The sequence below is a fragment of the Fundulus heteroclitus genome, unplaced genomic scaffold (assembly GCF_011125445.2).
Source record: "Fundulus heteroclitus isolate FHET01 unplaced genomic scaffold, MU-UCD_Fhet_4.1 scaffold_87, whole genome shotgun sequence".
Taxonomy (NCBI): domain Eukaryota; kingdom Metazoa; phylum Chordata; class Actinopteri; order Cyprinodontiformes; family Fundulidae; genus Fundulus; species Fundulus heteroclitus.
In genome coordinates this window covers 172828-195804 of record NW_023397329.1, presented here as the reverse complement: position 1 = coordinate 195804, position 22977 = coordinate 172828, and the positions used below count along the sequence as shown (strand labels likewise).

Below are 22977 nucleotides of genomic sequence, written 5' to 3'. Positions count from 1 at the left end.
CGAAGAACGGGCCCCAAATTTAAAAACACAAAACATAGACATAATATACCCAAATGATGGTATAACCTCTCTAAAGGCTTTTAAGTGTCTTGCTCCAACTCTACCATTGTCTAATAGGAACTAAGTGGTCCCTATTATACCAACTCCCAGCAAGAGAGCATTATGGGAATTCTTCTTGCTTAACACCTTTCCTTTTCAAAACAGGCCCCCAATTAGACAGCTAAAAGACAAAGCTAGTGAGTACAAGTAGGAAGCCTAAATGGTGGGACTATAGGGTGATGTGAGGCCTATAAGTGGTGCTGACGAATACTTCTTTACAAGGTCAAGATTTTTCAAGCTTGTAAAGAAAACACTGTTAAACTTGATGCTGATTAGATTTTTCCATTGCATGCATAATCATAATAGGAAAATTGTTATTATTATTATTATTATTATTTGTTTCTCTCATAAATCTCCTAAAAGTCTCTGGCTGAATTTTGGGTCCAGATTCTAGTTTATTACAAGAGTTGGTAATATGAAGTCTCTGCAACACTTTTAGTACTGAAAAAAAAAAACTCTAATAAAGACCAGTGCATTTCAGTTTGTTACTGAAAACGGGTTAGTTTATAAAGTTGTTTTTTCAGTAATTCAAGTGTTGCCGGAGACCTCATGCAGCTTGGAAGTTGGTTCAGTTTTAAAAGGTGTTTGGATTTCTAAAGTTTTGTAAAGTTGAGCATAAAATATTAAAAGTATGTAATACACATTATATTCAGCCATCTTACACTCATGTCTCTAAATAAAACCTAATGAAACCCTATCCGTACAGACAATCTAATTAGTAAATATTATGGACCAGGAGTGTCACCGAAAAAGAAACACAACCACCCCAAATTTATCTTTCAAATAACACAATTTTAAAATGCAATTTTAAAAGTGCCCTGCAACTGCAAATTTTAAACTGAACTACCAAAGAGGAAACATAAATTGTATTCACTAGTCCACTATTAAACACTGCAATTTGAAAATGTATTTCCAAATCCCAACTTCAAAGGGAAACCCAAAAATCACAATTCACAAATTTGACCACAAACACCTTTCCCCATCAATCATCCAAAATGGCCATTCATTTACCTACTGCAACTACAAGTGTGGCTGTCTAACCAATGAGAGAGCTGGTTACATCCAAGGAGCAACTGTGATTGGCTTAATTTGGTTTTCAGTCTGCTCAGGCACCAGAATGGTCACAGAAATTATTATTATTATTGAAAGGTTTTTCATTTTTTACTGTTAAATAACAATCAGAAAGAACCACTTATCAGTTTTCTGCTTAGCGGAACTCTGGAAAACTTGAAAACACACAGAAGAACAAGGTATGTAAAGAAGGTATTTTTTGGTGTCTGAACAAGTTTCCTGAGGATCAAATTTAATGTTATGTCATATCATATGTCATGTCACATATTTAAAACACAATAAAAATACAGCATGACATCAGCTGTTTCGTGGACAGAATTTCTCTGTTCTTTAAAATATTACATGACATATGCTACTGTGCAAAAACAAATTTTGGCCACAGAAACATAAAACATTTAATCAAACTGGATTTTTTCCTTCCTCCAAAAATGCATTTTGTTGTTTTGTTGACATGTGATGCTTTTATTTCCTGTCTTTTCACATTTAAATCATACAGTTGTGGTCTATATAAAGAGGAGCTGCAATGCTTTGGTCTGAATGTATCATAATCTAGCTCCACAGGACTCCAAAACAGGCCTGTTCTAAGGTGTGTCTGAGAGCAACTAATTTTTGTGCCATCTCTTTAAATGCAAAGGAGGCACTTCATACCTTGCCCTCTTCCAGGTCACCAAGAGTTCCACTCCACTGCATTCAACCATTTTGATAGTATGCTGGGGGATGGTGTAATGAATTGTGCGTGTTATTACACCCAACAACCGAACAGTTTCACTTATCAACTTGTAGCTTCGGCATCCTTCAGCTTGGACTACAAAATTATTGCAAAAACAAAATTGGTGGATTCACGAAATTGATCAGCCAGACGTCTATGACCTTGTTTAACAGCTCTCAACAAATACTGTGACAGAATAAGAAACAAAAAAAAAAAACGTAATACAGAACAGGGAAAATTGAACGGCTTGAAAAATATGACCCAAAAATAATATAAAATTATCTACACAGCGCCTTGATAGAAACTTTTCTGCACTGCACAGCAAAGTGTATTTAATGTATAAAATATTTAATTTTGCCTGATATGGACCACAGGACTTAATGACTTTAGACCTGTCGCTCTGACCTCTGTGGTTATGAAGTCCTTTGAGCGCCTTGTGCTTTCACACCTTAAAGAAATCACCGATCCCCTCCTGGACCCCCTACAGTTTGCCTACAGAGCCAACAGGTCTGCATACGACACTGTTAACCTGGCCCTTCACCTTTATTTTTTTTAAGCAAGGATAGCAGATTTAATCTCTATTGCTAATCCTGGTGTGGAATTCTTTAGGCTAGTTTCACTTTTTAGCGACATTACATGTAGCTCTTTAGACCTACAGATCACCTTTCAGGGCTTGTTTTCTTAAATTCATTTCAATAAGATCATAAAGGTTGATGAAATAACAGCTTCTGTACACAAAAAAGGGAGGACTTTATATAGAACCTGATGTACAGATGAACTGCACAAAAAAGCTCTTCCCACACCATTTGCCTCTTTTGTTTCTTTATACTTTTTCTTCCTCCTCTTTTTTCAGTCATACTAAGAGAAGAGTAGAAAGAGAGATGCTTGATGGGCAAATTCCTCACTAAGCAACAACAAAATGCACACTGGGTATGCACACACACACTCAAAGCATTGCAAGAACACAGACAGCACTGTGACAGTTTTCCCATGACAGCATGGGAATTCCTCTGCTCCGGAGTCACTCTTAAGTGTAAAACAGAGAGCGAATGAGAGGCAGTGTGTGTGTGTGTGTGTGTGTGTGTGTGTGTGTGTGTGTGTGTGTGTGTGTGTGTGTGTGTGTGTGTCTGTGAGAGAGAGAGAGAGAGAGAGAGAGAGAGAGAGAGAGAGAGAGAGAGAGAGAGAGAGAGAGAGAGAGAGAGAGAGACCACCCTCTGGTAACCCTGCCTGTTTCTCTGCATAATCCACACAGGGAAACCTGAAAGGGTAGATTTGGTGAATGTATTGGTATAATCTCCTGTCTCTTCACCAGTGAATGGACACGCTGAGAGAGCCTGTTCTCTCTGTGAAGCTCCTAAACTGTGAAAAGAGAAAGTGGTAGCAAACATTTGAAGTTTATAAGAATATGGTGGTATATTTTGGATCTATTGCCACTTTTTGTCAAAGGAAGTCATAACTGTAATGTTTAAAGTATGATTGCAATTATTGCATTTTTACTAATGTAAAATGTTGACATGCCAACTTGTTATTCACATCCTACTGATTAGTGCTTGTAGAATCCAATTGGGATGTGAAGATAATTTGTTAAGGGAATTTATCCTGTTTTAGCTTCTCTTCATTGGCTTCCTGTTAAATCAAGAATATAATTTAAAATTCTCCTTCTCACATATAAAGCCCTCAATAATCAAGCGGCATCATACGTCAGAGAGCTAGTTGCTCTATATATTCCTAACAGAGCACTACGCTCTCAGACTGCAGGTCTACTGGTGATTCCTAGAGTGTCTACAAGTAGAATGGGAGATCTTTTAGGTATCAGGCTCCTCTCCTGTGGAACCAACTCCCAGTTTTTATTCTGTGAGGATAACACCCAGCCTACTTTTAAGTCCAGGCTTAAAGCCTTGTTTTTTGACAAAGCCCATAGTTAGACTGGTTAAGGTTATCCTGAGCTATCTCTGTAGTTATGCTGCAAAAGGCTTACCCTGGGGCTCCACTTAAAGCAGAAGCACCGTGGTCTGGACAACCAGCCTTCACCCTGCTTCAACTGCTTCCAACTGCAGGGATCTCAACTCTCATGCAATGACCGTGTGACACATGCATATCTCTGATTTAACACACACCACACATGGCATTTCTCACGCATAAAAATAACAATGGCCCATATGGGCTGCGGATGATCTGTTCATGGCACTGTCCATTCAGAGCTCAGTTTAAACCCTGCCTTCTGTAAAGGCTTTTCAGCTTCTTTCATAACTTGTGACCACCAGTAATTCCTGCTGCTGTTTGGGAGCAGGAAGAACGATCAGAATTATAAATAATTTTGGTCTTAACCAGATCTGCTAGGCAGATGCAGTCTAAAACACTACTTAGTCTGTTTATAAGTTTCTTTTTTATTTATTCGGAATTGTTTCTGAACCATATGTGCTGTGTTTCTGTGTCTCAACGCTCTTACTGCTTCTCTCTCATCTCTTCCCTTGGAGCAAGGGGCTCTTATCAACGACCAGCCTTCAAAAGATGAACCACTACGTTTAACGTCCTTACACCTGTAGCAAAATGTCCCAATTAAAGTCAATAGGAGAGTTTGTAGTTGTGTTTCATGCTATTGTGTTTAACGACACAGAACTAGGGGCGCTTCGGTAAGTTGCGGAGTCGCCTTGCGCTTGAATTTAAGTGTGCTACAGGCTACATGTAATTTAGGTACGCACTTTTAAGGTACATTTTAAGGGACTTTTAACATCAGGGGCTTCAGCTTAGACCCGTCATTCCTCCTCTTCCTTCTAAAGGAGCCCTTTACACTCTATTTGTATATTTTCTCCACTGTTTATCTCTCACATGCAGTGAACAAATGGGGGGGGAGGGGAAATCTGCCAGCCTCATCGCCTCAAACCGGTATCATTAAGAATAATTTATGCAAGTACCAGACGTTACCAAAAAATTGTGGGGGGGGGGGGGGGGGGGTTTCTGCAGTCACTCACGAGTGAGGCGCAGTGCTTAAAAACCTCTGTCAATACTCATTGAATCTGGGGTTGCAATACATAAAAAGTGATATATTTCCTATAGGATTCCACCTATAGGACTATTAGTGGGCTAAAAGCGAAGCAGAAAGTAATCACTCTGTCCGATCCGACCACAAACAAAACATGTTCGGAGAACAACTTCAAACTCAGCCTTCAGCTTGGTAATTAACCACTAGAGTGCCCTGTGCAATAGAGAAGATTTGTCTGGTCAGGGTGGAGATTGACATGACAAACCTTTTTCTGTGAAAGGTGACGACAAAGGTTGTAAACTGTAACAGGCTAGAAGTGCATGGAACTGAAAAGGGAAAACATCAGCAGCTGAATTATGCGTAAAGACACAGTGTGAACCCCTCTGTGTAATGCTTTGAGTGGAGATGAACCCGGTATTCAGCCAAACGCGGTAGCAAATGCTTTTAACAGGGTTTATTAACAGTGGAGGTGATGAGTGGGAATCAGGCAGACAGAACAGGATCCAACATATGGTACAGGCGGACATCCAGGCAACACTTGACAAGTAACAGGCAAACTGAGATAAGGCAAAAACAGACAGAACAGGTCAGCTGACGGACAGAATCAAGGTGCTGGGAGGCTCTTAACAATGGCGGAGAACTGATACACGAAATGGCAACAAGTGACAAACCGACGGGGAGCAGAGAACTAAAGCAGGTTTAAATAAGCGGACAGACAGGTGAGAGGAATGAAACTAATTAATCAATGACAGGTGGGAGTGATTAAGGGAGCTGACAGGACACTAGATAATAATCCTAAGACCTAAAGAGAAGAAACCTAAGATAAAACAGAATAAACAAAGCACAGAACTAAAATCGGAACATAAACAGGGACCAAATAACTAACACAATAAATGGGCTAAACTAGAATCCAAAACAGAAATAAACCCAGAGGCAGGAAAGAGCTACTTAACCACATAATAAACATAAACCAGAACAGAACATTACACTCTGTGGTTCAAATGTTGCAGCTGAGGGGAAAATGTTGGACCATATAGGCTTGATGAAATTCAGCCTCATTTACCAATGAGGTTATAGACTTACATTGATAAACAAATCCATAGATTAATGATAATGTGTAGTGTTTTCTTTGTCTATCTTTTATGTAATTCAAAACAGATAAAAAAGTTAAACCAAAATGTAAAATAAATGCATATCCACAAAAACAAACCATAAAAACTCCAAAAGGTAACATCTCAAACTGGGTTAAAGGCCAATAGAAAGATCTGTTTTAAGAGAACATTAAATACAAAAAGTGAAGTGGTCTGCCTGATATGTAAAACTACTTGAATCCACAGTTTGTGTGGTTACCACTTTGCACTCTCTGTTTTTTGAATGACTATTAAAAACCTATCTGCAGACCTGAGCAAGCGAAATGGAACAAGCAGATGAATCCGGTCTGACAGATACTGGAAAGCAAGGCCATGAAGATATTTAAAAACAAATAAAATAATTTTAAAATCAATCCAAATGTGAACCAGTAGCTAATTATTTGCTGCTAAAACAGGAGAAATATGCTCTCATTTTCTGGTACCAGTTAAAAGAAGAGTGCCAGCATTTTGGACCAGCTGCAGTCAAGCCACTGGAGTTTTGTTAAGTCAGAGTAAAGTGCAGTGCAGTAATCTAAGCAAGTTGTAATTAAAGCACTGATTAAAATCTTTAGTTAGCTGTCTCAGTTTTAAAAAGCTGGACTTGACCACAGATTTTAACTGTGCATCAAAGTTAAGATAAGTCTTACACTCAGGTCTGTAGCACTATGTGTCAGATGCTGACTAGGTCTCAGGTCCAGATTGATGTTGACATCCATGATTTCTGCAATGCCTTTGAGAAGTTTATTTTTAGAGCAACTATTTTCCTTTTTAGTGTCATAAACGTCTGACTGTCTTCTGCCTAAAAAAAGAAGGCTAGACACTGGTTTATTATAACTGACTGCCAAGGGACTGGGTAAAGAGAAAAGAGGAGGAGGCCAAACATGGAGCCTTGAAGCACTCTGCATTAGTGGGACTCTTTAATAAAATAAAATAAAAAAGCAGTTCTCCATTCTTAAAAAAGGAGTGTAATAATACCGGCAGGAACTTAAAACTACTTTATTACTTTATTCAGTGATTATATTTGTAAATTTGGGGTCTGTTTCATTTGATCCATTCATGCTGGTCAATCTAGAAACAAAATGTATTTATTTATTATTTTCCAAGAATAAAGCAGACAGCTGGAATGAACTCAGGAAGGCGGAGTTCTGGTGGGAGCAGACAAAATGGATGGACCAGATTGTCTCCGTGGATGGCTTTCACACCGTCCGGGCCGACCGGGATGCTGAGTGGTAAGCAGAAAGGAGGGGGGCTCGCCATTCTAGTAAACAGCAGATGGTGTTACCCGGGTCACATCACCATTAAAGAACAGCTCTGTAGCCCGGATGTTGAACTGCTGGCCATTGGACTCCATCCATACCATCTGCCTAGAGAGATCCCGCACGTCATCATTGCTGTCCTGTACATCCCTCCCTCTGCAAACCCAACATCTGCCTGCAGCATCATACACACCACCATCTTCAAACTACAGACCCAACATCCTAATGCCCTCATCATCATGTCGGGAGACTTCAACCATGTCACCATGAACAAAGTTCTGCTGACCTTCAAACAGTATGTGAGCTGCCCTACAAGAGAGGAGAGGTCCCTGGACTTGATGTATGCTAACATTAAGGATGCATACGTCTCCACTTCTCTCCCCCCTCTGGGCAAGTCAGATCACAACCTGGTTCACCTCAAACCCTGTTATGTGCCTCTGGTGAAGAGGAAGCCTGCGATCACAAGGACTGCGAGGAGGTGGTCGGAGGAGGCTTATGAGGCACTGCAGGCCTGCTTTGAAGTGACTGACTGGCCTGCACTCTGTGAGCCCCACGGGGAGGACATCAATGGGCTCACAGAGTGCATCACGGACTACATCAACTTCTGTGCGGACTGCAATGTTCCAGCTCGGACTGTCACCTGTTACACCAATAATAAACCATGGATCACCAAGGACATTAAGACCATCCTGAATGACAAGAAGAGATGGCAACCATGAGGAGGTGAAGAGAGTGCAGGGGGTACTCAAACGTAAAATTAGGGAGGCTAAAAACAAGTACAGGAGAAAGCTGGAGAATAAACTCCAGAGAAACAACATGAGGGATGTGTGGAGTGGCATGAGAACCACCACTGGTTTCCAGAAGAGTGGTGGCATGGGGTTGGAAGGCCACGTGTACCGGGCCAATGAATTGAACCTATTTTTCAATAGGTTTGACACTGTAGCCCATACCCTACAAATCTCTGCTGCTGGCTTCCCAACAACAACCATGATACTCCTCCTCCTTATAGACTCCCTATCTGCTCCTCACCACCTCAATTCACACCCACCTACTCCACCCCTCCCTCCTGCTTTACATCATGGCCCCCACAACCTGAGGACCTCACCCCTCCCCCAACTGTCACCTCTACAGAGTCCTTCACTCCTGACCTAGTGAGAAGACAGCTGACCAGACTCCACACCGGCAAAGCTGCCGGCCCAGCTGGTGTATTCCACAGGGTTCTCAAAGCTTGTGCCTACCAGCTGTATGGTGTGCTTAGCTTTGTCTTCAGCCTGAGCCTGCACCTCCAGAGAGTCCCCGTGCTGTGGAAAATGTCCTGCCTCGTTCCTGTGCCAAAGAGGCCGCGTCCTAGTGGCCCTCAGGGTTACAGACCAGTGGCACTGACATCCCATTAGATTAAGACCTTTGAGAAGCAAGTCCTGGATCAGCTAGGGCCTATGGTCATGCCCTTCACTGATCCACCACAGTTTGCCTACCAGCCCTGCCTGGGAGTTGAGGACAGCATCATCTTCCTGCTGAACAGAGTCTACACTCATCTGGACAAGCCGGTGAGCACTGTGAGAATCATGTTCTTTGATTTCTCCAGTGCTTTCAACACTATCCGTCCGGCTCTACTGGGTGAGAAGATGACTGCGATGCAGGTTGAGGCCCCAATCATGTCCTGGATTGTTGATTACCTGACGGGCAGACCACAGTATGTACGCCTACAGAACTGTGTGTCTGACAGGGTGGCCAGCAACACTGGGGCCCCTCAGGGGACTGTCTTCTCTCCCTTCCTCTGCACCCTCTTCACCTCAGACTTCAACTATTGCCACCTTCAGAAGTTTTCTGATGACTTAGCAATAGTTGGCTGCATTGAAAAGGGTGATGAGAGTGAATATAGGACTGTGGTGGGCAACTTTGTCACTTGGAGTGAGCTGAACCATCTGCAGCTCAACGTGACAAAGACTAAGGAGCTAATAGTGGATCTGAGGAGGGCAAAAACACCTGTGACCCCTGTTTCCATCCAGGGGGTCCCTGTTGACACTGTGGAGGAGTATAAGTACCTGGGAGTGTACTTTAATAATAAGCTGGACTGGACTAGAAACACCGAGGCGGTCTACAAAAAGGCCAACACTTTTTCCTGAGGAGGCTGAGGTCTTTTAACATCTGTCGGACGATGCTGAGGATGTTTTATGAGTCTGTTGTTGCCAGTATGATCTTCTTTGCTGTCTTCTTTGCTGTCACATGTCACATGGGGCAGTGGGCTGAGGGTCACGGACAACAACAGACTAAAAAAACTGAGCCGGAGACCCGGTAATGTTGTGGGGGAGGAGCCGGACAGTCTGACGACCGTGGCAGAGAGGAGGATGCTGTCCAGACTTCAATCCATCTTGGACAATGTCTCACACCCTCTCTACAACACACTGGCCCAGCAGAAGAGCTCCTTCAGCAGAAGACACCTCTTACCCAGATGCACCACAGAGCGCCACAGGAAATCATTCCTGCCTGTGGTCATCAATCTCTACAATGCCTCCCTCAGTGATTCAGACACCCCCCCCCCCCTCTGTAATTGACATTTATTCATTGTTTTGCAATGTTTTGCACATTGTCACTATCACTTTATTTTAGATCTGTATATATAATCTGTATATATGTAAGCGCCATTTTGTGAAATTTGGACATCAATAACTGATTTATGTTATGTATCAGTGTGTTATGTTTTTGCTTTGTATTAAGCTGTTTGAGAACGAGTACATTTGTTTTGTTATTGCAGATTTGGAGACATTCTGTGAAGAAAGTGCTGTTATATGCATTTTGCCTGTAGAGGGCGCTGTGGTTTTGTATTGCCCGTGAAGTAGAAATTTGTACTTCTGTTGTGGAGGGAAAATAAATGATGGCTGACGGAGCAACACGGTAGTTTTACCGTGATGCGACCGTGCTGCGATATAAGGTTGTTACACGCGTAAAACAGGCTCTGTGTCGGTCATTTAAACGAAGAGGTTAAATAAGAAATTAAGAAGAAACCACAAGTTTAAAGATTAACCTCTACATTAAGTAAAACTACCGCCGCTCTGCAAGAAGGCGAGCCGAGACTCAGCCCAACACAACGGACTAGTAAGGAAGCATAAAAATATGAACTGGTAAGCTGCATAAATGAGCCAAGAAAAGTGCAAGACAACAAGAATGTTGGGATGCTGTAGTCTTCATTAGATGGCACTTATTTGGAAAGCAAGGCATGCTTTGTGTCATAGACTGTTGAATTCGAACTCTTGTTGATGAAAAGTAAAGAATAAAAGAACAAAATAGCGGACGGCGTGTCGCAAAAAAATGAAAGAGCAAGAAAATGCCTGCACTACCAAAGATGACCAAAAGAGGATGCCAAAATACACAGAAAAAGGCATGGAAGACCTTTTGCATAGACAAATCGGTTTCAGAAGAGCAAAGGTGGCTCAAGTGACTGCAAAGCTGAATAAGATGAGTGCTATGATGAACAATAACGAAGATGCAGATATTGTAGATGAACATTTAAGACAGTTTTCAAAACTCAAGAGTGACTTTGCTCAGTTAAATGCAAAGGTTCTACAGCTGCTTTCAGAAGAAGAAAAACTTGCTGATCAGATGTATTGGTACCAGCCCAAACATGAAAGTTTCAGCAATTTTATGGTGGATGCTGAAAAATGGATTATTGAAGCAAAGCAAAGACAACAGCATGACGTGGGGCCAGATGGCAGTGCATCCGCAACTGATGGAGCCAGATGTAATGCACCGGGATCCTTCGTGTCCAGGGCCAGGTCCAGCTACTGTGGTTCAACAGCATCGTCATCATCTGCACGTCGCAAGGCACAAGCAGAAAGAGCTTCTTTGTTGGCAAAGGCAGAGAAGTTAAAAGAGAAGCAAGCTCTGGATTTGGAAGAGCTGAAGTTAAAGGCAAGAAAGGAGCAGCTGGAAATTGAAACCCAAATTGCTGCTTCTACTACAAAGATAAAGGTTGTCCTCATACTCAAGAGTATGAGGACAGTAAAACAAAAGGTACAAAATGTCAACATGCAAGTTCTTTTGGTGGTTTGAACCCAGTTGTTAAAGATGAAAGGTCAAATATGCAATTATCAGATTGCGTAATGATAGATGCATTCAACAGGCTGCATGCTCATTTATCCTCGGAGAAAACCGGGCCTAGACAATCCAACATATTGAATGTACAATACCATACCATCTTTATTTATAAACTGCTTATAAAGAGCCAACAGCTGAAACAAAGTGCTGTACATTGCTATAAGCTAAAACACATCCATTAAAAAACTAAGATAAAAAGATAATGCATGAAAACACTTAAAAGAAACAATAAACCAATTTAAAATGAAAACTAAGTCTCACTAGTGGTAAAGTTCAATGGATAATAGTCGGTTTTAAGGTGTTTTAAAGTGGGCAGTGAAGGAGCCTCTATTATGTGCAGGGTAGGGTAGGTTATTCCACAATTGAGGACAAACAATAGAAAAGGCCATGTCGCCTTTAAGCTTCTTCTTAGACCTTGGTACCTCCAGGAGATGCAGTTCAGCTGACCTCAGGGGCCGATTTGATATCCCCAATTTGAGGTCGGAGCGGTCCCAATAGGCCCGTTTTCACTACACTTTTTTAACCGAGCCGAGACCAGTCCGAGCTCGGTAACCGAGATAACTCTTGTGTGTAAATGGTCAGCAGACTGAACCAGACCGCGCTAACGATAACCGGACCGCGCTAACTGCAGACCAGTTCATCAGTAGGTCTCGGACTGGTTTTTTTTATCCCGGTTCCCTGAGAACGAAGAGCGCATGAGCAGACCGCGTCATGCCCTTACAGTCAGCTGACGGCGTGTCTGGCTGCACGTCCCGATTCACGCTCCATTCAGACACATTTCAGACATTCATAATAATACTAGCTTCCTTACCGTGCCACACGGTTTCCAGTGATGACTCTGCTTATGAACCTCAGCGTCTGTTGTTGTTTCCCAAGTCTGTAAATCCTTATTAGACGTTCATTTGTCTTATCCACGTCCCAAAAGCCGAATCTGTCTAACAATAACATCCTGAATGTGACGGGTGCCGCCATTTTGATTTGCTCGGTCCCGCCTTCAATCCCAGAGAGCGATAGTAACGCAGATCGCCACTAGGAGGCGAGGAGCAACCAAGGAACCATAACCGAGATAACTCCTGTGTGTGTAAACGGCTGCATTTATCTCAGTTAACTGGACTAAGCACGGACCGGTCTCGGCATGGCTCGGTTTTTAGGTGTAGTGTAAACGGGCCTTATGTTCTACAGAATGGACCAGATTACTGTTACGAAGCTAAAGTGTAATCTAGAGTGTGGACATTAGCATCTGAGAGACAGTGTAAATGGTTCAAGAGCAGTAGCTCTTCAGTAGCCCCATGCATGGGGTGACAGGCATTGTCCTTCAGTGATGTTAATTCCCTACCCCCTGAGCTGGGTGGGGTCCATCCCAGGACAGAGTTGGCCCTCCTGTCGAAGATAGACTATAAATAAAAATTTTAAATAAACAGATTTTATGTAGTCTCAAATATCGCTTGTTACAAGGATTTATTTATTTTTTAATCAGAAGCCATGACATCTTCTGTCATGGCTTCCTAGATAAGTTTGGTTTTCATTACTGATCTAGTGTGTAACTATGTGTTTTTGCCGCTATCACACCTGACTTACCCCTTGTGGGACAGTAAAGGAAATTCTTATTGCAAATTTCATCAGTTATTTTAATTTCCTGTTAAATTATTTTCAGCATTCTCAAATGAGTTGGCTAAACTATTATATAATCAAATATGCATATATTTGATATAAGGTAGTCAAATAAAAAACATTGGTATCATTTGTTTTAATAACTGGATAAAAGCAAACGAGCACAAGTTTTTTAGTACTTTAATAAAGTCTTGCAATCACATTCTTGACATCAGATATGAGCATAGTGCAACAGCTGGACAGTGCCCCTCCTCAGCTATGATTAACTCCCAACACCTCACACCAAGGACTGGTGAAGGGGCATCTGCTGTAGTCCTGGTGCAACAAACATATCCTGAGATCCTAAAAGGCTTCATTCTGTTACAGGTTTACTGGCCAAGAAGGTGACACGTTATTAAAATCCTCTACAGCTCCCTCCCTCTTCCTATTCTACGATACCGATTTCCATTTAGTATTAAGTAACATGAAGTGCTTGGTTTCATAAGGTAGGAAACAAAATCAACACATTATAGATTAAAGATTATGTGTCTAACTGCTGACAAAGTTTAGACTGCAACTGATGTGAGATCAGGATCAGGACCTCACATTGATGCCCACCCTCAATACTGAGGCAATGATGAGTGGCATGGAAGTTGTGTCAGAGGTTGTTTGCTGCAATGCAGAAAGCTGTAGCGTAGGATTTCTCCTGCTGTTGTCATCATCCATCCAAATTCTTCTTCCATAGGTGCCAGTCCAGATGGAATAGTAGTGGGCCTGAACTGAGGAAAATAAAAAGACAACTAACAATAAATAATATGATCAGTTGATCATAACAGGCTTATCTTGGTGTGAATCAAGGACAAACTACAGAAATAAATTATTTAAGTGCAATGAAGATTTGAAGAGATGGAAAAACTTTTTAAAATGTGTGAGGGAATAAAAACTAGAGAACCAGAAAAGCAGACAAATAATGATTACCATCTCTACATTTGCTGAAAGCATTCCAGCTGTCACACGCAAAGGTGGCAGCATCAAGTTGTGTGAGTGACTTCTCCTACTTTAGGCAGAGGTGAGAGACAAGCTTTTGCTGGAACCTTCACTCACATTGGACACTGCTGTTACACTAGCTTGTCAAGTGGAGCATACTCGACAATCATCCAAGACACCCTGCTGCTGCTGCTGTATATGCAGTTACCCAGCGTAGGACTGATCTGCATAGGGATAAAGGACGATGGGCGGCTGCTTCTAAAAAAACTACACGCACCACAGTCAACACGAGCCTGCTTTTAATGTGGATCAACAAACCACCTGGTGAATGCACGAGACAGCCCAGCAGCCACAGCGAAATGCAACACCTGTGGTAAGACTGGACATTTTTCTAAAGTCTGTTGCTCAGCTAAGCAAGTTTGAGAAGTAATACCCGAGGTGGTTGTGCTTTTGATGATTTCGAAGGAAGTTAACACCTCTGATGCTTTGCAAAGTGCACATTGAAACTGCTTCTGGAGAGTCTACTGACTGTGAATTACTGGTTGATTCAGGATCATCATTGTCTATCATACCAAAGCATATATACAACAGATACTTTTCTGATAGCCCTCTCACTGCACCACATGTGAAACTTGTAACTTATCTGAAAGAGAACATTCCTGTAACGGGATGTTTAGAAGATGTAGTTACCCTTAACTCCAACACTGCAACTGCTTCTTTGTACATGGTGGAAGGGGGATCTGCATTGCTGGGGATTGATTTAATAAAAGCTCTAAAATGGACACTTAGCCATAATTCCAACCATGCCCCACTTCCTGATTCTGACCCGTTCATCCGCACTTGTATTGCTAATCAGGAAAGACTCTGCTTTCATTGGCTGTGTTGCTGGATTTGTGCGCAATGTTAGTCTGTGAGGATGATGTGCCAGTAAAGCAAAACTTCAGACACCTGCCATTTGCTGTATGAGAAGCAGTCTCAGAGGAACTGGAACTACTTCTGAAGGAGGGCATTATTGAACGTAAAGATGCCCCCTGGATGTCCCCCATTTGTAGTCACAATATGTAAAGAGGGCAACCCAATACTCTACGTTGATCTAAGGGAATATAATAAAGCAACCGTTGCCGACAGTCACCCCCTGCCCCACTCAGGGGCAGGGGGTGCATCTGTGTTTTCCACTACAGATCTGCCTTCTGCATATCATTAGCTCATACTTCATGAGTACAGCTGTGACCTCACAGTTATATCACACACAAGAGACTTTTCCGTTACTCCCATATTCCTTACGGTTTGGCATCTGCTCCATCTGCATTTCAAAAAAATTATGGAAACTGTGCTTAAAGGCCTGCCAGGTGTGCATAATTATTATGTGATTGGTACAGGATGCTCTTTACAGGAATATGATGAACGCCAGCGCTAAGCCTGACACTTAACATGCAAAAATATACTTTCAGACAGTCCAGCCTCAGATTTCTAGGTCATGTGATTTCCAAAGACACCATTCTGCCTGACACAGACCACAGTGCAGCTATCTGTGATGGTCCACCACTACATGATGCCGTCTCCCTGCGTTCCTTTTTGGGCTGGCGCTTCACATTAAGGACAGATCATCAGCCACTGACCTCGCTGCTTGCCACTCACTCTGCTGAGTTCTCCTACTGTTCTCCAATTTGCATTGCTTGATTGTTATTTCGTCTTTTACCTTTTTGTTCTATGTGATTTATTTTCTTCATGGTAGGTACACCTGGTCTGGCGTTCTGTTAGCTGTGACATCATCCAGGGAAGACAGATCACCTGCTATTACAATCTAATGTAGAACAGATTACTGGATCAATGTGTGCTTCTGTGCTTGTTTGTCTCTCTTGTTGTGTCTCTGCTCTGTCTTCTGTAACCCCCAGTCGGTCGAGGCAGATGACCGTTCATACTGAGCCCGGTTCTGCTGGAGGTTTTTCCTTCCCGTTAAAGAGAAGTTTTCCTCTCTACTGTCACTTCCTGCTTGCTCAGTATGAGGGATTGCTGCAAAGCCATGGACAATGCAGATGACTGTCCCTGTGCATCTACGATCTTTCAGGAGGAGTGAATGATGCTTGTCAAGACTTTGATGCAATACACTGGGTTGCCTTAGAAAGGAAACATTTTGACCAATCTATGTAATCTGACCCGATCTGATAGAATTTGACTTTGTAAAGTGCCTTGAAATGACATGTTTCATGAAGTGGCGCTATATAAATAAAATTGAATTGAATTGAATTAAAAGCATCGGTCATGCTGGCGTAAGAGTAGCACATTGGTCTGCACGCCTTTTGAGCTTCACTTATGATTTGGAATACAGACCTGGATCACAAACCCAGACAGCAGATTGTGACAGTTACCACTCCTGTAGATGCTAGTTTTTGTGCTATGTTTTTAGCAGAGAGGGAAACTGTGACTACATAGTGACTGACAAGGGGCCACAGTTCCTCCCCAGCATATTTGCAGATTTTCTCTTAGAGAGGGGAACATGTCATCTGCGCACCAGTGGTTACCACCCTCAGTTGAAGTGGTGCAGTGGAAAGATGGACTAGGGTGCCTAAAGAGACTATATTGACTGACATATGCGGAAAGATTGAAGACTACAGTGACTGATTTCCTGTTAAACTACAGAGCAAACCACATGCCACAATTGGAGTTTTTCCATCAGAACTCCTGCACAACAGGAGGATGAAAACAGAACTGAACATTTTCCCAGTTCCACAAGAAAACCAGACATACACAGTGCTCCAAGAGACAGTGAAGCAGAAGTCTAAACTGTACACTGACAAGCATCGAGGAGCAAAGAGACCGATGTTCAGACCTGGAGATCTGGTGAGAATAAAAAGACCAGACCATGTTAGCAAGGGCTCGTCAAAGTTTACACCCCCATTGTCTGCTGAGAAGCAGGTTGGAGAAAGCAATTATGTACTTAGTCACAATAAGAGATGGAATGCAGCCCGGCTCTCACTATTCAGCAGATAGTCCACTAAAAACAGCAAAGTCAGAGAACATGAATCTGTAGTCTACAGAAAAAGTACAAGAGTTGTTATTTCCCCTGTGTGGTTAAAAAATGGTTGTGCTTTACATGTTAAGGATTAGTTAAACTTATTTTAAAAGTAAGGTAGTTAGAAAAATTGGTTTGGTGTTTTGACATGTTTTTATTTCCTCATGCAGTAATCCAAGCACCGGAGCTGCAGAATACCCACATTTTCTGTTAGAATTATTTCTTCGGTTGAGAATGTAGCTGCTTAATTTAATACTTATGATGTTATATAAAAAAGCATTTAACCAAGGTTAGTGGTTAATGATTGTTTGATTGTACATGCAGTCTTTTTCAAGTAAGGGGGTGGGGGGTTGTTGTGTTCCCCACTCTGTGGCATAGGGGGATCAGGCTGAGCTCTGGGGTTAGAAGACTATACAAGTCACACCTGAATATGAGTCACAGGATTGGCCAAACTATGAAAGAAAAGTGTGACTTATAACACAAAAAATACGGTAATATGTAGGATAGTCATTTATGACAAAAGGCTATTTTCTGAAATTTAACGGGTCAGCATACTCACCTTTGAAGTTATAGCAATGCAGTGTTTAGCAAGTGCTGCAAAGCTGAGGTAGAACTCCAAATTCCCACCATTTTCTCCACCTCCTGAATGTTGTGCTCCACCACTGCCAGCCAACCGAAAAACAAGGAAAAACTGTTTACAAACCATACATCTGTATTGTATCACATGGAATCAAATATAAACACACAGCAGTATCACGTCATAGGGTAAGCTTATTCATAGAGCCCAAAGTGTTAAAGCAAAGTTATCACTACATTCAAGAATGCAATTGTTAAAACATAACTGTGTTTTATATAAAAACGACTGGTCATCAAATGACTAAATTGCCAACTGGTTTCTTAAGTGAATATGTGACTGTGCACTTTCCAGCAAATCAATTTGATAATAGATCTTCAACCTTGGCCAATGTGAATTCTTAATAGGGCGAGTTTAACCGATGGTGGTCTACATGTCTCTGTCCTATACAGGTCCATTTAATGGAATTTTAATATTGCGTAAAAGGGGTATTTTCTTGGCCACTGTGAAACAGTTATTTTATAGAGGTTCATTACACAGAGAAAAATATTTTATGCTTTTATTTTTGTACTTTTAATGACTATAACTTACAGCTAAAGAAGGCGAAAAAGTCAGTGCCTCAGAAATATCACATTAGACCCAGGGTTCTCGCCAACGTATGTCAGCATAATGGACAGTTACGCTGAAAGTTGTCAGTTACGCTGAAATTAGACCTTTACATTAATGTGTTATGAGCATAATGGTCACTACGACATGGAAGAGTGCGACAAGGATGTTTAAGAGCAACATAGAAAAGTTTATAAAGCTCTTGAATGTGTATTAGCACAACTATAAACTTCCTAAACAACATTAGCTAATGCTAGCTTTTATTAGCTTGGCGAACAGCCCCCTTTGAGCTTTACTACGCAACGCTTCGCTGTGGGAATGCATCCAGAGAAGTAGCGGAACGACACACCAGCGTCTGCATCAGCCTCCCAGGACACAAACACATGTCCAGCAGCCATCCACCGTTATGCTGATACCAATCAACAAAGCATGTTTTAAGCACAAATAGTAGGCTTTTGAAAGGTTTGTTCATGCCTATGCACTCAATCTTTGGTTGGGCTCCTCTTGCATGAATTCATGCAGCAATGCACTGTGGCATAGAGGCCATCAGCCTGTGGCACTGCATAGGTTACGCCACTTCTGTCGTCTCTGGTTGAGTGGCTTAACACAAGAAATGCAACATTTGTAGCCCATGTCTAGTATTCGTCTGTTTGTGGTTGCTCTTGATGCACCAGTTGCATCCTCAGTCCACACCTTGTCAGGTGGTTCTCCGTATTGCTGGTGCGCCTTTTCCTACCACACTTCTTTCTTCTACTCAATGTTCTGTTAATACGCTAGGATACGGCACACTGTGAACAACCAGCTATGACCTTTTGTGGCTTCCTCTCCTTGTAAAGGGTGTCAATGACAAGTGAGAGACCAATTAAAGACTCTGGATACCATTGCAGGTGTTTTGAGTTGATTAGCTGATTAGAGTGTGACACCAAAAGTTTCCAATAATTAACTTTTTCACAATATTCTAATTTTCTGAGACACTAAACATTGGGTTTTCATTATCTGTGTATGCCATGAGAACTAGCAGTGCTTAAGATATAAAAACTAAACACTTTACCTTGTTAACTAAAGGTTAAATAGAATAATATAATGCAAGGTTTGTATTATAGTAATTTATTTGTGGAGTTTGTGAAGGGTATGCAAAATAAGAACTGCTGGACATTTTCCCTTTATACATTTTTAAAGCTAGTTGTGCTGGATAGAATATCTTTCTGTTTTAAACTTTTTGCTACGAGTGTTCATCTCTTACCAATTAATTTACAGCAGGCCACTGCTTTTTATTTTTTATTTTTTTCTCTTCTTCTGTGGTTCTTGTCCTCAATGGCTGGGTCATTGGCTGTGTTTGTGTGGCAACGGGTTTCTGTCTTCAGTCTGCTCAAACTGCATGGATAATTTTTATTTTTATTTATTTTAAATCAAACTGACCGAACTGAGCCCTTGTAAAGTCTTGCTACTGTCAGGATGCAGAGCTTAGCGGGAAACCTCCACCAATCCCCAGCACTTACTACCTACCCTAGGGCATCCTGGAGGGAGATTTAACATCCCAAAATTACTGAATACAATAGTCTTTTACACTTTGGTAAGTGAGCAGGCCATTGGAAGTGTTGGGAACTGCCCTGGGTTTATGTTCAGAGAGAGTACAGGACTGTCTCAGGACTGTCTCAGAAAATTAGAATATTGTGATAAAGTTCTTTATTTTCTGTAATGCAATTAAAAAACATGAAATGTCATACATTCTGGATTCATTACAAATCAACTGAAATATCGCAAGCCTTTTATTGTTTAAAGAATTGGGTTTCTTACAGCTTAAGAAACCCAAATATCCTATCTCAAAATATTAGAATATCATGAAAAAGTATACTAGTAGGCTAGTACTAGACCATTCAACTAATCACTTGAATAGTCTAATTAACTCGAAACACTGCAGGGTTTCCTGAGCCTTGAAAAACACTCAGCTTGGTTCAGTAAACTAAATCACAAGTATGGTAGTGGTTAAGAGACGACATAAGATTCTCACAGTAACTGGTGTACTGACCATGGCATTACTGTCCTTGATTGGCCTGCCAATTCCCCTGACCTGAACCCCATAGAGAATTTGTGGGGTATTGTGAAGAAGAAGCTGAAACACACCAGACCCAACAATGCAAATGAGCTAAAGGCTGCTATTGAAGCATCCTGGGCATCCATAATATCTCAGCAATGCCACAGGCTGATTGCCTCCATGCCACGCCGCATTGATGCAGTAATCTGTGCAAAAGGATTCCCAACCAAGTACTGAGTGCATTAATGGACATTTTCAAATGTTTGATTTTGTTTTGCTGTTATAATTTTTCTTTTACTTGGTCTGAGGAAATATTCTAATATTTTGAGATACGATTTTTGAGTTTTCTTCAGCTGTAAGCCATAATCAGTGATATTAAAACAATAAAAGGCTTGCGATATTTCAGTTGATTTGTAATGAATCCAGAATGTATGACATTTCATGTTTTTTAATTGCATTACAGAAAATAAAGAACTTTATCACAATATTCTAATTTTCTGAGACAGTCCTGTATATGTATCACAACATTGGCAATTTCCTCAATGTTAATGTATGCCATATTCTATGGCATATATAGTAAGAAATCAGGAAGCTATGACCATTTTTGTGGCAGATTAATGCCATGACTCAAAGCTTAGCGATGGAACCTGCGTGCGCATGTGGCTGTGCCTAATAAGCGATATCCAATCCAATAATGTATATCAACAACTGTTATGACTAGTCACGGTAAATACACTGCATCCATTGTGATCTTAAAAACGGCAAACACACTCACCTGGATGAAGGTGGTGGCGGTCATGTTCCCAACGCAATATCATCATCTTCTGGTAATAAAAATGTCAACAGCAGAAGCAGTTTGCCATCACTTGTCCAGAGGCCCAGCACCAACCATTTAGAAAAACTGCTTAGGGCAAACAGTGATTTATTTATCCATAATATTGTGACTGACTAGCATGCAACAACAACCAGTGTTATTGTTCTTCAAGTACTGTTTTATGGCAGTTGGCAAGCAGCTTTTAGGTGTGCATTACCACCACCTTTTGAATACGAGTGTGGATCAGAGTTTGAAACTTACCTACACTACAGTCTATTAATAACCTTGCTTTCCTTAAAGAAATATATATATATATAAATAAAATATGCCCTCAAACTAACTGAAGTAAAGTAAAAACTTTAAACTGTACCTTCTCTTGATCAAATGTTTTATACTGAGTTTTCTCTCAATACACTCCACTGTTGATATTGTCTGCAGTGAATAAACACATGTACTAAATCTTCAGGCACACCATAATAATCACAGTTCCCTGTTGCATGTCTGCCTATGACTTTAAGTGTATTGTTAAGCCCTGCATGTGCCAGTTTCAACCTAGTTACAATGTCCTCCTCCCTTCTGTCTCTTCTCATCTTCCTTATTTGAGTGACTTTTTTAACCTACTACAAATGTCTCCCTTTACATTCCCTGTCTCATTTATCCTGCCAACTCTTTGCAAACCATTTCTTTACTATAGATTTTATTTCCGCTTTAATTTTTTTTAATACTAATGCCCACCTGAGCTCTTTGTGTTCCTTTTTTGGCATGCATGTCTGCCAGCTCATTCCCCTCCTCTCCTATGTGTGCCGGAACCCATAACAACATAACTTCCATGCCATGTCTTTTTATTCTAGTAATACTTTGAACAATTTCAAAAATTATATCTTGCCTGGATTCTAAATTCATATCCTTAATACTAGTTAGAGCACTGCTAGAATCTGAGCAAACAATAACTGAAACAAGTTTGGACCTTCTATCCACCAGCATTAATGCCACTAGCTCTACTGGAATACCAAACTCATACTAACTCATACTTTCTTCAACTGACTTTTTGATGCATCAGTAAATATCTGAAGTCTTTTTCTGTATTGTTGTTCTAAATAGTGACTAACCTTACTCCAATCTATACTTTCCCTCTGATTAAGTTTAAGGAGCTGCAAATCTACATCAGCCTTTTCAAATAACAATGGAGGATCCCTTAGAAGAGGGACAGTAGAGGCTATTACTAATCTTCCCACATCAACACCCTCAACCAACCCTTTGATTGTCCACTCAAACCCTATCTGCACCTTCAATCTCTCCTGAGAATCAACCAGAACTTTTTTAATTGGGTGGCTATCCTGATGGCCACTTAAGTTTGCCCAATAAACCTATGCCATTTGTGTCCTCCTTAAGCGGAGCGGCATCTCATTAACCTCCACTAACAATGCAGAGACTAATGTAGACTTTAAAGCCCCACAACACAACCGCAAAGCCTGATACTGGATAACTTCCAACTTCTTAAGTACTGTCTTTGATGCGGCCCCATACACTATGCACCCATAGTCAATTACAGATCTTATAAGTGCTAAATACATTGTTTTTAACATCTCTCTACAAGCACCCCATCCTCTCCCTCTAAGATAACACAAAACATTTATTACTTTTTTGCACCTATCAATAGGGATGGGAATCGAAAACCGGTTCCTGTTCAGAACCGGTTCCGTGTTTTTCAATTCCGTAGCACCGTTTGGCAGCTCGCTTAACGATTCTCTTTTCGATTCCGTCGGCTCTGAGCAAGTTACGCAAGTTACGCAAGTTACGTCACGTTTTTTACGCAAGTTACGCACATGGCATGCAGTAAGCAAGTACGACGTGACCAGGCGAAAAATCAAACAAAACAAACGCCGCCCTATCGGGTAAGCGGTCGAAGGTTTGGCTTCATTTTAAGGAAGAGAACGATGGCAACGAGGCGCTTTGCAATCATTGCAAAATGGCATATACATCCGCGGGAGAAAATAGATCCAACAGGCAGAAAC

At 41.3% G+C, this 22977-nt stretch overlaps 1 protein-coding gene and 1 long non-coding RNA gene across 7 annotated transcripts in view; both read right to left on the bottom strand.

Moving 5' to 3' along the window:
- The window catches only part of LOC105919040 (neuronal PAS domain-containing protein 3), a 1017839-nt gene that overhangs the window by 892321 nt on the left and 102541 nt on the right, over positions 1-22977 (bottom strand). The window lies entirely within an intron of this gene.
- LOC110367020 lies at positions 13119-22681 on the bottom strand. Of its 2 annotated transcripts, none has more exons than XR_002427159.2 (3): positions 20924-22681; positions 17493-17595; positions 13119-13712 (listed from the first exon to the last, which is right to left on the bottom strand). It is a non-coding gene; the product is annotated as an uncharacterized LOC110367020 (long non-coding RNA). The 2 variants fall into 2 exon arrangements; XR_002427160.2 differs by lacking the exon at positions 20924-22681 and adding an exon at positions 19357-19792.